General features: G+C 35.3%; 1 protein-coding gene and 1 pseudogene across 11 annotated transcripts in view; one reads left to right on the plus strand and one right to left on the minus strand.

Annotated features, from left to right (window-relative positions):
• The window catches only part of PCDH9 (protocadherin 9), a 918,360-nt gene that overhangs the window by 74,778 nt on the left and 824,494 nt on the right, over positions 1-19,088 (plus strand). The window lies entirely within an intron of this gene.
• LOC113919565 lies at positions 10,890-15,412 on the minus strand (annotated as a pseudogene).

Genomic DNA, 19,088 nt, shown 5'->3' on the forward strand with positions numbered 1-19,088 from the left:
AAGGGATAGATATTAAAGTTTTTTTTTTTAATTGTATCACCTTCATCAACATCTATGGAATACCTTAAATGTGTAAGGTATTTCAAAGTATACAAGGATGAAAATGACACAGCTTTCATAGGTGGGAAGCTCATACAGCTCACAATTTTTACAAATAGAAAGTATGTTTAAACAAGCTAAGTATGTTGTGAGAAGTGCTGTAATTTTTTTTTTTTTTTAATATTGTGGAAAGGACAACTAGCTCTGTCAGAGAAGGTTTAGAAAGAGGAGCTTGGCCTGAGTCCTAGGGCCGTGCAGGTGCCCCTGGGCACACGGGATAAGGGGAGAGGATCATAAAGTCCCGAGGTGAGAAAGAGGCACAGGGCAGGTCTAGGGCACACTAACTAAGGTTATTTGCGGAAGTATCTGGAATGCCACACCAAGGTTCGGGGGCCAAGGTGGTAGATAACCTCATCCACTTCAACAGGAAGAGACGGAATCATATATGCATTTTGATAAAACGCACTGCTGCATTGAGATCTAAACCTCAGTTCTCTAATTAACATGCTCGATTTATGCTTCCTAAATATTTACAATGTAAAACTCTCTCACCTTCCTCATTCTTATTTCTTGAGTATGATTTTGAAAGAGGTTTCCCCAAATAAAGTGAGTTTTAAAGTAGCATTAATGATGATTCCTTTTTCATATTTATTGATAAAAGGCTTTATTTTTCTCATCCTGTTGGGGGGAAAAAAGACGCTGTTTTGTTTTAAGAGTACAAATACCAGACAACGTGCCTTTGAACAAAGCTAATGTTCCTTCCTTTCCAAAAGGGCGTCAATTATTTTGAGGCAGCAGACATTTTCTTGAGATGCTTAAGCGTGTCATGTCTAAGGGGATTTAATCAGAGGTTTAGAAATACTCTGTTATCTACCCAAAGAGATGCTGATTTCAACTGACTTACTGTTGTTGCAAAATTGAAGAAATGCTCAGAGATTTAGGTTAGAAAACATGTATTGTTCATAATTCTCTCTTCATCAATGAGGTAAAATCAGAAGTCTAGCAATGTCGTGCTTTTTACTCTGAAAGGTACAGAGAGGCCTTAGGCACAAGTGGATTTCTGGAAGCAGTAGATTTCATAAATTTGAACTAAATTGTATCAGGCACGGAGTGCTGCCAAATTCTAATTCATTAGTTCACCGTTTGGCAGAGTCCTCTTCCTATCAACAGTGAAGCATACAGGTTTCTTGTGGGGGTATGAAACGTTCTCACTTCCAAAAGGCAGATTGAGCTTTCAGTTAATGTAAAATATGATTCTTAAAAAAAAGTACAACACAAAAGGTCTTATAAGTTCTCTACTTACAAGAAGATGAAATTTTGGGGAGTTTGTGATATATTGTAATTCCCCTTATGTAATTTGGGATGAGTGTTTTAAGAAGTGAAACAAAATATTCTTAAGAATCTTTGACTTCGGGAGCCTGGGTGGCTCAGTTGGTTGAGCGACTGCCTTCAGCTCAGGCCATGCTCCTGGAGTCCCGGGATCGAGTCCCACATCGGGCTCCCTGCTCAGCAGGGAGTCTGTTTCTCCCTCTGACCCTCTTCCCTCTCGTGCTCTGTATCTCTCATTCTCTCTCTCAAATAAATAAATAAAATCTTTAAAAAAGAAAAAAGAATCTTTGACTTCATGTGCATCATCTTACAACACAAGAATTCTCTCCTTAGGCACAATGATGATACAGGAAGCCTGAGTGCACCTGAGCCGTGGTGACTTAAAAATGAGTGTGGTCCAGACATGAGTAGAGATGTTCCCTTCAGCTCTACTCTGGTCGCTACTTTCTGAGGTCTTTACAAGTCCTTAAAAGCCTAAAGCCCTGAGCTTAAGAACACTTTTCTCCTAATTATTATTTGCCTCAGTTTTGATCGATTGAAAAGATACATTTTTTTTCTTCCTCTAAATATTGAACAAAAAGCTTTCCCAGCTTCTAAAAGGAAAGTATTCCCCATTGTTAGTTGCTGTGTGAAATGAGGTCCTTGGATCAGACGAGGTCTTCCAGTTCTAACATTATAGGATTTTAGAATGCAGTTCTTCCTCTTAGATTTCCTACCCAAGTCGGAATCATGCCCATTTCTTTCAGACCAACCATGAAAGAAGTTATAGCTATTGATTTGCCAGGAGAAACTAACCCTGTTCCCATTGCATTGCTCAGACACATACACCCACATCCAGCAATGCATAAGGAGAAATCGCAAGGGAGTTATGAAATACGGTCATGTTCCTTACATTAAATATTAATAGCCCTAAAGAGGAAGGAGGAAATGTTATTATTTTCTTCAAGATTTTGTTGGTCACCTGCTGTATGCAAAGTGTTATATTAAGCTGCAATGGGAGAATATAAAAGTGAAAAAAGATTCTGTCTTTCTTACTAGAAGTTTGCCTCTAGTAGCAGAAGACACAATAAATGGCACTGTTTCAAGATAGTACAGAGATAAAACCCACAAATGTAATAAAAAAAAAAAGCAGGAGATATTCATAGAAGGAATAAGTTTGAATAGAAAGGCCAAAGAGACCCTCAAGAAAAGGATGAGGATTTCCTGGATTTTGAAGAAATGGAGGACTTTTCTGGGTTAAAATAGGTAAAGACAGAGGACAAGCCCATGTACAGTGGAAGTCATATATGGTGAATGTTGAATTCAGTTTTTCCATAGATTAAGTTTTGTTTATGGAGTGGACAGTGGAGAGTAATTGGACGGTCTTGGGAAGGCGAGAGTCACAATTAAAATTGGTGAGATAAGGTTAATCCAGTGTAGCAGGTAGATTGGATTACAAAGGATTAGTTACTAACTCTGCTTGCAAATAATTGTGCCGTGGAAAGATAGGGTCTTCCTGGAGTTCTTGTTAGGTGAGGGAATAGCACTGAATGCCTGGGCTTACAAAGAGTTACTCTTGTTTTCCAATGGTGTTTTTTTGGTAAGTTAAAACAAATATGCATTAGTTGTAAATGGTTTTCTACTTATTTACAAATCGTTATTCTCACTCCTTGATATAATTACGGGCACTTATTTTGGTGTATTGTGGTTAAGAATCACATGACTTAAATAAATTATACTTATTGATTTAGCAAAACCAAGGGTAGGGGAGCAACATGGGGCCATTGAAATGAATAAGAAACCAATGATTATATTTTTGGTCAACATTCGTTCAAGATATCTTAATTATGTGTTCATTTTACATGCCAATGCAGTCAAAATGTGGTTTAATAAATGTAACAGTCTCTACTAGTTATGATTTTTTGGACTTGTTTCGGAAAGCAATACCTTAGACTTCTTGTTTTGATTAAAACTAGAATTTTGTTTTACCACTAAAATATGGACTGCAAATATTCCTGCCTACATATAACCCTTATAAGCATTTATTCTCAGAATTTTGGCATTAAAGGTGAATATTAGATATTCCTGCCACTAAGAAGTTCTATAACTTTGAGTCTTAGTTTCTTCATTTGTAAAATGGGGATAAAAATACAATCAAGGTGTTTATAAGGATTAAATGCATTAATTTGTGTGGAAGTGTCTAGGTAAAAGCAGAGTTTTTTTAAAACTATACCTATACAATTTTATTACTTCTGCCATTGCCTCGTTTTAAAGTTAATAATCTTAGGTTTTAATAGGAAGTAAAAGCTTTTGGGTTTTCTTTATGGAAGTAGAAATTGCAATTTCTTTGTGATTTTAGGGTAATAAGTAATCATAAAAATATCAAATAAAAACTCCTGACTATATTAATATTTATAGTTTGATTTTCCCTTTAATGCTACTTCATTTTTTATGGAAGTGGATATTTGTTCAGGTTTGTTTCTTTCCGTTCTTGTGAAAATAAGGATGATGACCACAATAACACAGGGGCTCTGCTGGAAATAAGATATCTCATTGAATTATCATCACACCTGTAAAGTAGGCACTATTGTACACCTTTCATAAATAAAATGAGACTTAGAAATATTAAAAATGACATGTTTGATATGACAGAACTGGAGGTTGAAGCAGAATCCAGCTGAGGCAATCAGCAGTAGAAGCCCGTATTTGTGCTATATTATGCTTGCTGTCTTCATACTGATATTATGAAGGTAACTTCTGAAGGATCACAAATTCTAGGAGGACAGATCTCTGTCTTAGCACTTTTCCCACATAATTCCTCAAAGTTAATATTCCCTCAAAAGATCTAGCAACATTGTTGGCACATAGTTGCTCATAAATATGGTTGCAGGCTTACTGGTATCATATAGTAGATGAGGGCAGAGAGTTGGGTGCTGAAGTTTGAGTACCAATTTGAGGGTGAAAACCATGGCCCTTTCTGTGTCATCCTAGTTGCAGCCCTGTAGTAGATACTCAATAAAAGTCTGTTTCTTTGGATGATTCCATTCTAGATTAGAACTGATAAGATCATGGAATAGCTTTATCACCTAGGAATCAAAAACTTAATATATTTTTGAAGATCAAAGGAACTTGTCCATTTATTACATTCATCGCTGGATAGTTTTCTGTTGCTATATTTTTGCAATTTAACATGTAAACTCAAAACGTGAAGAACATGAAACCTCCAGGCCTTGATCAATTTTTCTTAGGCTTTAATGGTAAATAAAAATGTCTTTATGACAAGTGTAAAGAATGTAGAAAAGGACTTCAAAGGACCTGGAAGAAAAATATGACTGAAGCAAGAAATGCCAAGTTTTAAATGCAAATGAATATGTTGATTGATTCAGAAAAGTGGTAATTTTAAAGAGAATGCTGGTTTCCCCTGCCTTAATCTTTTCATTTAAAATTAAAACTTGTACAAGCATTCTAACCAAATACTGGTTATTGCATATAACAAGGAACAACATAATTACTTTTTTCTTTTCTTTTTCTTTTCTTTTTTCCCCTTTTCTGTGTCTCATTGCACATGTGCATGCTGCTGTTACCTAGGAGAGGAAGCAGTGCACATCAGCTATAAAAATCCAAAGAATAGAGGAAATTCCTATAATTGGTCCCTAACTGTCTGGGGAGAGCTGCTTCACACACTGAAATGGTCTTGAACAAATCTTATTCTGTAGTATGTTTCCTTCAAATCACAAAGGGGAAGAAAAAATACAAATTCCAATTAATGTAATTTTGCAGGAAAAAAAAAAGACATGGAAGGTATTCTTAACATCCTAGATATGCTTATAAATTCTCAGAGCCACTGAGACTTAGTGACTTCTGAGGACTTAAAGTATGTTAAAAAGATAGACCCACATTTAAATGCTGATCTCAACTTTTCACTGGGGACCAATAAAAAGCCTTTCAGAAGAAAAGACCCAGGATCAGCAAAACATGAAATCCTTATAGCAGCAGACTTTCTAGGTCGGCTTTATATTATACTTTTGAAAAGGACATTTGTTTAAGGATATGATAGTTTTATCCTGCATGTAATGCACGCTCATTTACCGGGGAGGATGGAGTGGTTGGAGGACAGTTTAGTTGACAGACAAAAAATGCAAGAGAACTGGCCCAGACTCCAGCTATTTCTTGGCAATCCATCTGTGAAGGCATTTTTCTAATACCTAATGAGGGCAAAAAAAAAAAGGAACAAAATTACAAGTCTCTGCTTGTAAATGTGTCCCTGAAATATAAGGAAATGATTTCGGCTATTGAAAAGTTGGCTGTTGTGGGACAGTCCCCAAATGTCCTTATCTTCTTTCAAAATCACTCCATTTCAGTTGTTATTCCTTTTTGGTTAAAAACAACAACAACAACAACAACAATGAATATGGTACCCTCTTCAAGCTCATTAACACAGCTGTGAACATTAGCCAAAGAGGTCACTTTAAAGTGAGACAAGCATATTCTCCCTCCAACAACAGCGCAGAGTGTGTGGTTAGGTGTGACCCAACAGCATGTTACTGCTATCCTAGTAAATATACATCATGGGCTTGTATGCATGATAAAGACTTCCTCTCACTCTCTCCTCTTATCCCATTCCCACCTGTGCTGTTAAAAAAAATACCATACGTAGATTTAAATAACTGCAAAGATAAAACCATTTTATCTTTCCAAAAATTATTATTTCTCATTCAAAAAAATTTAGGCATCCAATTTTCAGCTGTTGACAATAAGAAATTGAATAACAAAGAATGCTAAGTCTAAAAACAATGGTCTAAGAAGTCTTTTCAGATCAACTGTAATACTTGCAGAACAGATAAAATGCTATAAGCTCGGGGAGGGGAGCAGAGAAACGGTCCATTAGAGCATCTTTCCTCCATTGTTTATCTACTTTGTATGTATAAAAATGCTTCTCCTTGCCTCGGGGCACCTATATAACAAAATTCAGAACCTTGAAAGAATAAACTTAAAAAAGAAAGCCAAAATCACAGTTGTTCCTTGCCAAACTAGACTCTCACTTCTTATCAGAAAAAAAGAGAGGGGGGTGAAACCCGCTTCATTATTTACTTTATGAAAATGTTTAGAAAAAAACTGCTCTTAAGTGGAAGTTTGTTTTGACTGAAGAAGGCTTTTCTGGCAGAGTATGTTTAATAAAAGAGAAAGAAGTTGCCAGTTATCCACAAGCATTGAAAGCATTTCAGAATTGGACCCCTTTTATAAGTCCTTAATGTAACCACTGCCGCTTCTAAATGTGAACAGTCTCAAAGATTCCTGGAAGGATCTATTTTGGAAAGGGTCATTTGCCAGTTTCCGATGTTCCATGCATATTTTTGTGCACTTTACAAAATTTACTGAGCAGATGATTTTTCAAGATTTCCATTGACATAAATAATGGCAGAAAGCCTGAATTAAGATGTCCATCAGAGCAAACCAAGGACAATCATTCTGGTTTGTTTGTTTTGTCTTGGTTTGTTTTTTAGGAATTTGGCTTCAAAATTACACTAGAAATTTCGTTTGGGGGAAAGACCATATGGCATGTGTGATATCCTCCATTTTACAAATCATCATAAATCCACATATCAATTTATATGCATTTTATATATGCTTAGTTTTTTGACATCTTAATGAATCAAGTAAGTTATCATGAATATGTAGCTTCATTACATAAAATGTTAGGAAAGGGCTTTATTAGAGATGGATTTCTGCTGTTATTCAATATCAAATATAACAGACTGTTTAGCGTGAGTTTCCTGGAAACATCTGAAGACATTTCAATGTCATTTTATGTTGACTGAAATGGAACGTGGACTATTTCCTCAATTACCTGCCTAAAACATTCAGCAAAAAGAGACCTTTTAAATCTGAAGATTAAAGGCAAGCCAGCTTTATAGCAGACAAAATTAATTCTTAAACTTATTGCCTTGCAAGTTAAGAGCAAAAGACTTTCTGATTATAGATATTAAGATCTTATAATGTCATTCTGCAAAAGCACGTGTTAATCTAAAATCCTTATAAAATATGATTTCGGTGTCATTTTATTGACAGATATATCATCTCTTCTGAAGTTTGAGAAATGTCATTGAAATGACTTTCTAAACACTTTAGGGAGACTTTTCATTCATTATACTAGTATATTTTATATCCTATAAAGAATAGTACAGTAACCATCATGTCGTAATTTGACTTTGAACTGGACTGCTTTGCATTAATCTTCTCTTAGTCTTTATCCATAAAAGATTCCTGTTACTTATTTCTAGATTTGAAAAGTTACAACATGCATATCTGAATATACGACTGAAACCTCAAAAGGTTTTCTTTGTGTGGTCTATTATTTTATGCCATAAAACCTATGATATAAACTGTAGTGTGGATGATAATCTAATTGGGCAAGATATCCTTTCCTATTAGGCATGAAGATTCTCTACTTGTTATTGAGAAATCATATTTTGTCTTAATTAAGACTGTTGAGCTTCTCTGGTACTAAATGAGATGCCTAAAATCCCTCAACATTCCTATCATGTATGAAAATGGAAGAACAAAAAAATTTGACAAGGTATAAATAATTAATTCAGAACACTTGGAAGAAACCTAAGAATCGTAATAGAGAGATACTTCATTTATAAGTATCTTGTTCAGACCAAATCATGAGTTCTTGAAGAATTCTATTTCTTTGGTGTTTGCTACAATATTTAGACAGTCCTCCAAAGAATGCTTTGGGCAGTCATCAATACATGTTGGAGTGGATATTTTTTTTTTTTTTTTTTTACTGTCATCATTACATTGTACTATGGTGTGTAATAGATTTTTCCTTTAAAGTCATTTAGGGAGACTAATGAATGTCTGATTTAACAGAACTTTAATTTTCTGGTTGTTTTTATGTCAAACACCGAAGATGGGGAAACTGAAAGTCTGTGAACACTCCCACTCCCCAATTAAGTCTATGGATATACCTGTAAAGTAGTGATTTAGTGTCTAGAGAAACTAATTTTTGGAATTAATGGGGTCAAAGTGACAGGTGGGCTTAAAATAATTGACAAACATGAGAGGTTTTAATTTGAAAGAACGTGATCGCTGAGATAGTGTTTCCCACTTCGTCTCATTTTTGTGTTGGAAAAGTACGTAGTGAATTGCAGAACATTTGCATGTCCTCTGCCTGTTTTTCTCCCTGATGCATACTATACTCACCTTCTATCAACAGCTTTAAAATGTAAGTGGAATGAATCACAGGAAACATTGGCTCTGATATACAAAGGTTTTCTCTCTGGACACTCTATTAGCATTCTTTTACAGTGAATGATAAAAGTTGTTCACACAGGGATTTAGGATTGTTGACATTTTTACTCCTTCAATGTCAGTTTGGTATATAGCAAGTGCCTAATGTTTTATGCTTTTAATATGTGTACTTGTTCCCAGAACTATAGATATTTCCTAGTATGAATGTTTTATAAATTGTATGAATATTTCACTAATTAACTGAGGTGGCTCAAGATTAATAGACACTGGTTTTTTATCTGGACTGTGTTTTCTTTAGTAATGACAACACCAATAGTAAGATATATACGGCAACGCCCTTCTCACATGAACCTGTTCATGAGGATGAAAAACAAGGATCATTGTTCCTAAGAAACTATTACAAATTTTACAAAGTTGTAGCACCCTCTTTGTCCTTCATTTTAAAACATTTTCTTCTCGTTTCCTGACAAAACAAGCCCACTATTTTTAAAACAAATTAAACATCTCTTTTGGAAACTGTGGCAGAACAGAGGTTGAGAATTGCTCCTCTAAAGAGTTCTATTTGCATCTCCTCTTTACACATTTTTCTGTTAGAAAGCTCCTAAAAGGCACCCTTTTTGCCTTCCTTAGGCTAAGGGGAGTTCCTCTGTCATAGTTACTATTGCCCCTCAGGGAGATATAGAACTGTTTCCTCATGAGAAGAAATGGGTAGTGTGGTCTCTAGAAGGGTCAGTCTCCCAAAATACACAGGTGCTTAATGCTTATGACACATCTAAGTATAAGGATGCATTTCGTCTTCAGTTTCCCTTTCATAGTCTGCCTGAGTGTGTAACAGCCATGATATCTTTAAATGAGTTTGAATTGAACAGGACTTCGGTTGGAAGGCTCTATCACCAGGGAGGCTGCATGTATATGATGATATATATCTCCCTTTGCATCACTCCCCCAGAGTTCAGCCTGCTATTCTGTCTGGCCAGCAGAGTGTTTCCTTCCTTCCTTCCTTCGTGACTTTTCTAAACCTGTAAGCCCGAGAGAGAAGGAACACCTCAGAGAGTTCTCCTACTTTTTCCAGTTCAGATATTACAGATGTCTTTTATTTTGTGCTAGAGCATTTATGTTAGATATATTTACATTTCATGCTATAAATAGATTTATATTTTATATTTATATTTTATACATTAGATATATTTATATTTTATAAACATCTGCATTATGAAGTCAGTGTGATAAGAACCACTTTTCCAATAACTAGCAGAAAGGAGCACTATACAAAACCCCAAACCTGGAGCAGATCAAACTTAAGCCACAGGCTTCCTAATTCTAAATCTTAGATTCCTTAATGTTAAATTCTATGTCTATCTCATACAATTGTTGTGAAGTTCAATGGAGGATATTTTTGAGTAAAAATGAGTTCTTAAAGTCTAGTTCTTTTGCTGTCCAAGATACTAATGATGTATTTGATGAAATAATTTGTTTTGATGTATTTAATATATATTTAAAGAAAATAAGTCTAATTTTTCAATGCCTGTTTTCTCATTTTATTTACTCTCATAAAATCTATCAGTTATTTATAAATTTTGCAAGGATTTTAATTTCAGAAACCAAATTCAAATATGCTAGTATCTATTTGTCCTTATTTATTCTCTTAATATTTTAATTTTATTTTTCCTTAGTATCACTTTACACTCTCAAAGCTTATCTTTGTTAATTCTGTAACATTTTGTTGAGCATGTGTCATGTGCCAAACACTCTTAACTGCTAGCTAGAAAGTAGTGAACTAGCCTGCCATCTTTGTTTTCATTTAAAATTCAAACATCAGATATGAATGGGGCCATTGAAACTGTTGCTGATTTAAAAGCCACAAAATCAAAATGAATTATAACCCATAATTGTTAAAATATCAGCTTTTTATTAGAATCGGTTTGAGCCATTTTTCTGGTCTTTGATGCAGAGCAATTTTATTTCCATATTGAATCAGTGTAAAATTTTAGCAGAGGCAATTAATGTTGATAAATGGAACTATGTAAAAGTTTATTAAAACTTATACAGGCATACTTCAGAGGTACTGCGGGTTTGGTTCTAGATCATTACAATAAAGCAAATATTGCAATAAAGTGAGTCAAATAAGTTTTTTGGTTTCCCAGTGCATATAAAAGTTATGCTTACATTATACTGTAGCCTATTAAGTCTAGCATTACATCTGAAAAATTGTATATTCCTTAATTAAAAAATACATTCTCAATAAAAATGCTAACCATCATCTGAGCTGTTAGCAAATTACAATCTTATCTCTGTGTTGATGGCTTCTAACGGATCAGGGTGGTGGTTGCTGAAGGTTGGGGTGGCTGTGGTGATTTCTTAAAGTAAGACAATGATGAAGTTTACTGCATCAGTTACCTCTCCCTTTCATGAACAATTATTCTGTAGCATGCAATACTGTTTGATAGTGTTTTACCTAAAGTAGAACTTCTTTCAAAATTGGAGTCAGTCCTCTCAAATGCTGCCACTGATTTATCAATTAAGTTTTTGTAATATTTTAAATCCTTTCTTATCATTTCAACAATCTTCACAGCCTCTTCACCAGAAGTAGATTCCATCTCAAGAAGCCACTTTCTTTGCTCAACCATAAAAAAAGCAATTGCTCATCCATTTCAATTTTATCATGAGATTGCAGCAATTCAGTCACATCTTCAGGCTTCACTTCTAGTTCTGTTGCTACTTCTACCACATGGGCAGTTACTTCCTCTACTGAAGTCTTAACCCTCTCAAAGTCATCCATGAGGGCTGGAATCAACTTCTTCCAAACTGTTGATATGTTGACCTCTTCCCATGAATCATAGATGTTCCTAGTGGTATCTAGAATGGTGAATCCTGTCCAAAAGCTTTTCAATTTACTTTGCTCAGATTCATCAGAGGAATCACTATCTATGGCAGCAATAGGCTTATAAGATGTGTGTTTTAAATAATATGATTTGAAAGTTGAAATTACTGTTTGATACATGGGCTACAGAATGCATCACTGTGTTAGTAGGCATGAAAATATTAATCTTGTATGTCTCCATTAGAACACTTAAGTGACCAGGTGCATTGTCAATGAATAGTGATATTTTAAAAGGAATATGTGTTTCTGAAGAGTAGGTTTCAACAGTGGGCTTAAAACATTTAGTAAGCCATGCTGTAAACAGATTGGCTGTCATCTAGGCTTTGTTGGTCCATTTATAGAGCACAGGCAGAGTAGATTTAGCATATGTCTTAAGGGCCCTAGGATTTCTGAAATGGCCAATGAGCATTGGCTTCAACATCAAATCACCACCTGCATTAGCCCCTAACAAGACAGTCAGCCTGTCCTTTGAACCGTTGAAGGCAGGCACTGACTTCTCCTTTCTAGCTATGAAAGTACTAGATGGCATTTTTTCCAATAGAAGGCTGTTTCATCTACCTGAAAATCTGTTGTTTAGTGTAGCTATCTTCATTAATTATCACAGCCAGATCTTCTGGATAACTTGCTGCATCTTCTACATCAGCACTTGCTGCTTCACCTTGCACTTCTATGTTATGGAGACGGCTTCTTTCCCTACACCTCATGAACAAACCTCTGCTAGCTTCAAACTCTCTTCCGCAGCTTCCTCACCTCTCTCAGCCTTCACAGAATTGAAGAGAGTTAGGGCCTTGCTCTGGATCAGGCTTTGGCTTAAAGGAATGTTGTGCCTGGTTTGATCTGCTCAGACCACTAAAACTTTCTCCATATCAGCAATAAGGCTGTTTTGCTTTCTTATCATTCATGTGTTCTCTGGAGTGGTACTTTTACATTTCCTTCAAGAACTTTTCCTTTGCATTTGCATTCACAGCTTGGCTAACCGGTGCAAGAGGTATAGCTTTCAACCTATCTCAGCTTTCAACATACCTTCCTCACTAAGTTTAATAATTTCAGCTTTTGATTTAAAGTGGAGACATGTGACTCTTACTTCCTCTTGAACACTTGGAGGCCAATGTAGGGTTATTAACTGGCTAAATTTCAATATTGTGTCTCAGGGAATAGGAGAGAAGAGGGAGAAAGAAGAGAGGAAAGTTGGTTGGTGGAGTACTCAGAACACACATTTCTGATTAATTTTGTTGTCTTATATGGGCACAGTTCATGATGCCCTAAAGCAATTATAATATTAACATCAAAGATCACTGATCACAGATAATGAATATGTAATGATAATTTAAAAGTTTGAAATACTGTTAGAATTACCAAAATGTGACAGAGACACAACGTGAGAAAGTCCTGTGGGAATAATGATGCCAATAGACTTGCTCAACACAGTGTTGCCACAAATCTTCAATTTGTAAAAAAAGAAAAAAAAACAATTTTTGCAAAGCACAATGAAATAAGGTATGCTTATAAATTTACTAGACCATGCAAAAGTTTAATTGTTTGATTTTCTTAAAACATATAGTACCAAAGCAATGGGGATGCAATTGTATTAATTGTCTTCTGGATTCAAATGAACATATTCTGATATTTATATGTATTTTCCCAGACTTTCGTATCAGACTTGTTGTTTGTTTTACTGATGGTAACATAAAAAATCAGTCACCAATACCACCGCAACACTTTCTTACCCAAAGTGCATTTAGGTAGTCATCTAAAATTGTTTCATATAAAAACGTAAACCCCATATTTATAAGTAGTAAGAAGCAAGTCTTACAGCCATTGAAAATACTAGCACTTTGAAAATAAAGAATTATTGATGCAGAATGGATTCCATGTGATGGTGTTTCCAGAAACTAAGGAATTCTAGAGTTGGTGCAATCATTTTTTTGAGACTCAGGATCATGGTTATTCCATGTAATCCAAAATTGGCACACCGTTTTGTTTCCCTTCCTCTCTTCTTCCCACTATTCAACTTCCATGCCTTCTGCTTTCCAATTCTTGTTTCTCCTTTTCCCACCCACCCCCAACACTTAGCCTGCTGTTCCTATTGCATATGTGCCCTTGTCTTTTTATTTTTGTCCATATTAAAGGATTTGCAGAATATTCCAAACAATAGAGATAGAGCCATTCAAAGTTTCTTTAGGACTCCCATTGCTCTTAATCATATATTTGTCTTATATTTTCTCCATTGTTAGGAATCTAGTTCCTTACCTTTTGTGATGTCCCAAGTTCTTCTTCAAAGTTAGCTTCCAATAAAACACAAAACAGCAAAATAACAAATATTACAAACAAATGTGGGGAAAATGCAAAAGAAAGAAGATGTAGTGCCCTAAAACTGAACAGAAAAGAATGTATGTCCTGGAAAAGCGTGCAGACATGGAATGTTCACTGCAGACTTCACTTCAAGCATTCCAATGGCCAAGACAACAAAAGAAATGTATTACATATGATCCTCAGTGTCAAGAGCATGCATTTCTCAAAATAAGAACGAACTCTTTCTGATCCTAAGAGAAGAGAAACATTTATCCTGATGGTACAAATAGAGATCGTTGGAGAAGGCATATTGGAATTAACCGGGTGCTTTTAAGAAACACGTTATAGGTCCCACTGTAGATCAGTTAAATCAGAACCTTTGTGGGGAGGAGGACCAATAATTCTTACTTTTAAAAAGCACTGAAGATAATTATAATGTGATCTGAGGGTTGAGAACACCTAACATAGAGTAGAGAGGACTGGTTCCTCAACTTGAAGCAGCTACATACCAGATGTTTGTGCTTGATGGTATTAATCCCCAGGGTTTTCTGATTTCTAAATCAAAGACTTTGAATTAGACACTTTAAAGGGTTTTTCACGTTTGCAGTATTTTTCTCCTTATTCTTTCACCAGTGGACTTTTACCTCTAATAGTTCTCATGTTGCACATTTTCCAGAAAAAGCTAAGATATACATGGATGGCCACCTGTGGTCATCATAATTAATGGTCAGTTCTGGCAACGTGAGCCAGACACTTTGTATGACTAAGTTCTGGACCCAGAAGGTACATTTAGTCTTCCAGAGAATAATTGACTAAAAGTGCTTGTCATAAATCAGTGGCCATTGACACTAGTGAGCATGTTCTTTTATGATTTAACCCTTTCTAAACCCCAAGAATATTGTTGTTTTGAAAAATAAAGCAATGGGGAGTGAGTAGAAAATAGCATTTTTCAGTTGCAAAAGAGAAATCAACTGATGGAATGACATTATGAAGAGCGTATTTCAGACAGAGAGAAATACCCAATCCTGTCATAAAACTAACCCCCAAACACCAGAAAAGGCCACTTGAAAATAATCCAGATGACTTAATTATTATCTGTTTGTCATTTGTGACCAAATATCAGCTGATGGAAATTGTTTTGAGGTTAATGAAAGCATAATTACTTTATTTCAAAGGTTCATATCCAGAGTCAGATTGCATACTGTAGAGCAGATGTCATGCTATGGTGCAACCTGAACCTATTACAATGATTTCCTCTCAACTGGATTGGGTAACCAGATGTACAAGTCATATACTTTAAAAAAGCAAAACTGCTGATTGTTGGGATGCTTTTAATTTAAAGTAATCGTAACATATTTTGGATATGTTCAAATCCTTAGTGATACTAGCCACTGCAAATTCAAGAAATAGCAGCTTACAAATAAGTCCATATAATGGTTTCATTTTTATTCACAGAGAAGTGGGAGAAGAGGAGAGGAAGTTAGAGAATTTGTATTATCATTCTGTTAGTTTCATTCCTAACTTCTGTGCTGGAATCAAATGGGGAATTTACTCTGATTGCAATATCCTACTGTGCTGAATCTCTGAGCGATTAAGACTTGTTAATAGCAGTGAAGAGTCAATAACACTGCTCATGGGTTCGAATGGCAACGCTGAACAGTCAGAACAAAAACCAAGTTATTTTAATAAGCAAATTTGATTGGCACATAGTGTGACAGCTGATGCCAGAAGGAAGTATTCTGTTAATGTTTCAGATGGTTATGTTATTACTTGGGTGATCTGATAAGAATCTACCATGGCTTATGCAAAATAGGACATGGCAGATGTCAGGACAGCAGAAGATACACAAGTGATAGTCCTGACGAGAGTTTTGCCCTTGAGAAGTGGGGGGAGTGTCATTTCCTTCTCAATATAGGTATCATCTTCATGCTTTGGGTTCTCAAATAGGAGATCCTGAATCACACAGAGGCACACATTGTTGATATTGTTTCATATTATTTTACTTCAAACCATAACTGTTCCATTTTGTTTCCAAGGATAATTTTGTGTGATTTGATCAAAATATTTAGTTACTCTGATCTGTACAGGCTATTTTCAATGATACATTAACAGACTACCATGAATTTAGTAGTTTAGATCAATAGAAGACACAGACTGCATGTAATAAAGCCTGAACACACAAAACCATTATAACCATATCTTGAACATATCATGCAATTTACATAACTTGCATAAATAATGGACACCATGTATTGAGTACCTATAATGTGCCAGACAATGCACTAAACGGTCTAAATAGTCCAGATGATTTGGTCCTCACAACAACTCAGTGAAAACAGCATGTGTTATTTTTAACCTTTTTATAGAGGAGGATACTAAGGCTGGATGAGACAGAGCACTTTGCTCAGAATCTCTCACATAAATACTAAAGATGGGATTTAAAGCCATTCATATGATAAATGCATGCATTTTCCATTGAGCTAAAATGTAAATAATGCTATAATGAACACAGGGTGTGTGTATCCTTTTGAATTAGCGTTTTTTTTTTCTTTGTATAAATACCTAAAAGTGAAAGCCCTGGATTGTATGGTATGTCAATTTTCAATTTTTTGATGGAACTTCCATATTGTTTTCCATAGTGACTGCACCAATTTACATTCCCAATAACAGTCTATTGCAAATGGCTAAAATGGACATCTTCTCAGTCTTTCTCTGTCTCTCTCTTTGTCTCTCTTGCACAGAAAATTTCCTTATTCTTTACTATATGATCTATGAATAACTACTGAAAATAAGACTGGAATCAAATTATTTGTGGGCATTCCTTTCAGCTTCAAATTTTTTTTTTTGGAAATTTTTGATATAGAACTGAACATATTTTCTCTCCTTTTTGGACATTTTCAAAGTTGTGCTTTTTAGTAAAAGCCAAGTATTGATTGTGAACAAAGAAAAACAAATAATCCTTGTGGTTGATGACATTTTTAGGCCGAGCAGCTTTTTGAATAGCTGGAAGAGACCACCAGTGAAGAAAGAACTCCCTTTTGCTCCTGCATATTAATAGCACATAAGTAGCTTTCGCAGAATCTGTAATGATAGCACTACCTCTCACTATTGCAGACATAGCTGAACAAATGTGGATAGGTTAAATGTTCTAAAATGTATTATAAAATTACATGTCACAGCAGCTGAAAGCCAATTTCCATTACAATATAGCTTCACTGTGCAGAAGTTGAGTCATCTCTATTTTGGTAACTGTTCTTTATCACTAAAGATAATTCATGTTATATTTTCATCCTCATGGTGGAGGCAAGAGGATCACCCCAAAGTTTTGACCTACAAAATTGCACTTGATAAGGCAGACTAAGGAAATAGTGATAGAGACTCTCATGCTTTCATTGAGCTTATGGTTGTAGATTTCAATAGACAAGATTTGATTTAAATAGATTATCAACTAGTCTTCATCCTTACATTATTACCTGAATCTGACTTGGCTTCTGTGTTATCAGTTTCTAGCTCTTCATAGGCAATGATAGAATATTTACTGCGTAAAATGAATGAATGAGAAGTTCTTGCTTCTCACATTGCCTCTCATGTTGCCACATAGTAACATTCCAGGGCACATAAATATAAATAATTTCCATAAGTCATTTTACAGAGCCTTCTAGTCATAAACACATTGTGTAAAATTTGTGGAAAGAGAAAATGGAGCCACAGATATTTTACTGTTCTTTCCTGTTATTATTACCTACTTTGTAAAATGTAAAATTAAAGTCCAAGTGATTGATTCAGATTGCAACCTTAGTCTCCATTTCAAGAGATTAGACAGTGTTATTAATCTGAAACTACAGTGTTATGTAGATAGTTTAGTTACCCTTCATTTCTAGTGGGTGCAATTAAATATAGCATATCAAATTCTCAAAGTATATACTTAGTACCATCTCCCAATCTGCTTTACTTTAGCACTACATGATGCAGCAAACTCAGAGGACTAACCACAGGTCTAGGCTGTGATGCCATCTAGAATACAGCTACTCTTAAAGAGGACCAGGTGCCGCAGTGAAGGACTGATTCATTCTCCACCTCACTGCTTGTAGTTAGAGTTTAAGAATATTCAGTATGCGTGGAGAGGAAGTAATACCAAATGAAGAGGCTCCACAGCAGACACATCAGAGAAGCCCTTTTTTGCTTTTTAGGGACAGGAAATGTTATTGTAAATGAGGATGGCATAGCTTCTCCATAGCTACCACTATCAGATCTCCAACTCTCCCACTGTCTAAGGACAGAAAAGAAATATAGCGGGAAAACACGACAATACCTCTCTCCACTTTGCAAGTGGACTACAATTTCTCCCACATGTTTTTCTGCAAGTGTTTTTTTTTTTTCTTTTCATTGACCCCTGACAAGTTTACTGCATGCGTTTTCAAATTCCTCTTGACTATTCTCATTATACATCCTCCCCTCAGAGCACTGTTCTTTATAAACCACTAATTATTCATATCTCCTAAACACTGCCCACCAGTGTTCTTAATGTGAAATTGCCTTGGCTAGTGAAGTACTGGTATTTGGTGAGATGTTCTACCTCATAATTTTAGAAAACCTTATGCTTTATGTGAATGAAAGTGAGACAGATTGAAAAAAGTGGGGGGAAGATAAGAAATATTCCTTATAAAATGACGTCTGTGGGAAGAAAATGGAGGGAGATGTAGAAAATATAAATTGGATACACGCAGCTAGAGATCAGATTATTTTTTCCCAGGCTGGGCTCTGAAGCCAAATAGCCAGTTTGAGCTGCCTATGATACATGTGTGTCTCTGCCCTATCCTGACTCATGGCATCATAAAACACCAAACACTTTAAAAACTAGAAAATATTAATATATTTTAACAATTCACAACAGATATTTTGATATTTCTGAAATTGTACTGCATCTTGAATCATGGTATCTTAAAACTAGTTGATAACATTTTTAATGGCACATGGAATTTTAGTACATTGTATAACTGATGGCATCTTAGAGTCAATGAAATGCATTATTATTAGCAATAATAGTTAAGAGTAATCTTTCCTACCCAGGAATGATTTTTACAAACTTATGCATATTACACAGGGGCCTGGGAATTTCCTATCCCTTGCATGTTATTGCTACCTCATAACTATGGCCTCTTTCCAGTTTCTATGTCTTAATAACCAACCGGCACAACGTGATTTTTTTCCTCTTTAAATAATCAGTTGTTTGAGGGAGTTTTAAATATAAATTTGGGTGAAGAGTTGAAAAGTTTAAATTGCTATCTCACCCATGCCAGATGCCACTTTC

Source organism: Zalophus californianus, chromosome 3 (assembly GCF_009762305.2).
Source record: "Zalophus californianus isolate mZalCal1 chromosome 3, mZalCal1.pri.v2, whole genome shotgun sequence".
Classification (NCBI taxonomy): domain Eukaryota; kingdom Metazoa; phylum Chordata; class Mammalia; order Carnivora; family Otariidae; genus Zalophus; species Zalophus californianus.